Raw genomic sequence first — 2769 nt, forward strand, 5'->3', positions numbered from 1 at the left:
TAGAGTAGACATAAATTGTGACAATAAATGTCAGTAATATTACATCAGAAGACTCTTGATCATTCCTGAACAACTTGTGTTTGTTTATACCCCAACCGGTCGAGGCAGATGGCCGCCCACCCTGAGCCATGGTTCTGCTTGAGGCTTTTGCCTCTTAAAAGGAATTTTTTCCTTGCCTCTGTCGCCCAAAAAGTAAGGTCTAGACCTGCTCTATATGAAAAGTGCAATGTGATAACTAGGGCTGACCCCGTATGCTTTGATGGGTGGAGATTTTGCAGCGAAACGACGATCATGCCATTTTAGTTATATGGGGTTTGCTTGACGTCTGATTTTAAAGAGAACTACATTTTTCTCCCAATAAGTTAATATGCTGCCTATTACAATATAAATTTCAACACAATGCTGTAAAAAAGCATGTGAAAAGAAAAAAGCTTTTAAGAAATGTTTTTAAAGTGCGTTAATACATCCAAAATTGTAACCCTAACCTTTAAGGAAGAAGGGAGGTCAGTGCGCATGTCTAGGCGTAGCGTGTATGTGTGTAATGGTCAGCAATAAGCCTTAGTTTAGCTGATCATTAGTCAGTGTAAGTTACACTGACCAATGAACAGAGACTGCAGCTCTGCCCCCCCCTTCCCTCGCAATCGCAGTGCACAAACTCACATGATTCGACTATCAGTCGACTCTTGGCAACACTTTACAATTCTGATTCGACTTAAGTCCTTAATCGGGTACAGCCCTAATGATAACTGTGAATAGGCCCTTTTCACATGACGTCACGCAACTTCCGTTCTGACTCTAAGCAGGGGATCTTTACTTCCGGAGCATGGAGTTCACACAGTTGCTTATAAATCTGCCGCAAATACGGTTTGATGATAAGTCAAAGGCTACAAATTCTTCATCGAACAGTACCTGTTATGGAGGTACGTGTTTTTGTCTTCTCTTGCCGTTAACTAATATGCTAGGATAGCAGTAAGTTAGTCAATTTGTTAGCTAGATAACATTACGTTACCTTTCTGTTTTGCAAATCGAACGTCTTTAGGCTCTAATCTTGATTAGGTTCATATAGTTGAGACTATATATTATTTTTGCAACCACTGTTCTATATTACTACTTATATACTGAGTGTGGTGTGTAAGATAAGTCAGTAACGTTAATGAAATGTTTCCCCAAACACAGTCTCGATTGCAGTTGAGGGAAAGGTGTCAATGAGAGGACAGCTCAGTCTGATTTGTGTAGCTAGCTAAACTCTTTGTAAATGTCCTTAAAACAGAAATTGGCTGTTTGTGGACAAAATACTGACAGATTATGTGTGATAAAATAAAATATAAATAAAATAATATTCAGCAATGACACTTATGTCCCTATTAACAGGTTACACTTGATTCAGCAAAGGATGTTGTGGAACTGAAGTGCATGTCATGTTCTTGCCCAGCTGGGAAAGCCCTGTGCAGTCACATGGTGGCACTTCTGTTTCAAACTGCTCACTACAGTACTATGGGCTACAAGACAGTGCCATTGCCTCTGTCGTGCACCAGCTCACTGCAGACCTGGCACCGGCCATGGACACAGGTCAGATATTAATATTAGTTGTACTTGGTGATGTTGGACTAACAGTTTGTATCGACTTGTTTGTAAATTAATCATTTATGATTCATTACTATATTACAGGGAATTGCACCAGAGGCTACAAATGATATGGCGGTGTGTAAACCAGTGGCAAGGACAAAAAATAGCGTCAGGACTGGTGTGAAGTGCACACTGTACAGAGCATATGGCGGTGAGTTAATGAGCCCCCAGCTATTCAAACATTGTAATGCATTTCATAACAAACATAAGTGTGAATAGTATTTATTACTTGTTATAAAGGCCTTCTGTGATATTATCTTTGGCAATTTATAATAAAATGTTAGTATTAAAGTTTGGGGCAGCTTAACATAACACTATTAAAGGAGCTATTTCAGGCATTTGGCATTACTAACATGTACAGGGAGGTGATTAGTGTGGCTGTCTGTTATAGTTTGAAAGGCTGTGTGACATAATGAAATCTAAATCAAACTTTACATATCTCACTTTGCAGGTCCTCTTCCAGGTCATCACGTCATGGCGAGCGGGGAGAAACTGAAAGGCGTACGGTTACAACTTTAAATATCCACTAGATTTTGAGCAAAACTACAAGCAACATTGCCACTAAAGGTATCACACGAGATCTGTGCTGCTACTGAAGCTGAAACCCGGCAGCAATCAGAATGCCAGCTGTGGACCCAGGTATGCAAACCCCGACTTATAATCAGCAGATTCCGTGAAATATGCCACGTGCGCGGCGACTCTTCCGCCAAAGCCTTGGCAGCCCGGATTCTGAGAGGAACTCCCCAGACAGGCGCTATGAAGAGGGTTGGATCTGGAACCTGAAATACTGAGGCAATATTAGAATTTGTGTGATGTCTCTGTGATACAGTGTGGGATCATCATCCACCCTGATGCACCTCACCTTGGAGCCAGCCCTGATGCTAAAGTCTTCAAACCAAAGGAAACACCGCCATTTGAGTTAGCTGAGGTAAAGAGTTGTGATGTTGAAAATGTTGCAATAGTTAAACACCTGATCACACTTAAAGGCCAGGCCTGCCTTAAAAGGAGCCACATATACTATTTATCAGGTTCAAGGCCAATTGGCTGTAAGCGGACTTCAGTGGTGTGATTTTATTACAGATACCCACACTGACCTAACAGTTGAGATAATCTTTAGGGATGAGGAGATTATCCACTCAATGA

At 41.1% G+C, this 2769-nt stretch overlaps 1 long non-coding RNA gene across 1 annotated transcript; it reads left to right on the forward strand.

Annotated features, from left to right (window-relative positions):
- Nucleotides 1–1488: 1488 nt before the first annotated feature.
- LOC123978477 lies at nt 1489–2389 on the forward strand. Its single transcript, XR_006826972.1, has 3 exons — nt 1489–1569; nt 1669–1777; nt 2078–2389. It is a non-coding gene; the product is annotated as an uncharacterized LOC123978477 (long non-coding RNA).
- Nucleotides 2390–2769: the final 380 nt, after the last annotated feature.

This window comes from Micropterus dolomieu, linkage group LG11 (genome assembly GCF_021292245.1).
Source record: "Micropterus dolomieu isolate WLL.071019.BEF.003 ecotype Adirondacks linkage group LG11, ASM2129224v1, whole genome shotgun sequence".
In the NCBI taxonomy this organism is placed as follows: Eukaryota; Metazoa; Chordata; class Actinopteri; order Centrarchiformes; family Centrarchidae; genus Micropterus; species Micropterus dolomieu.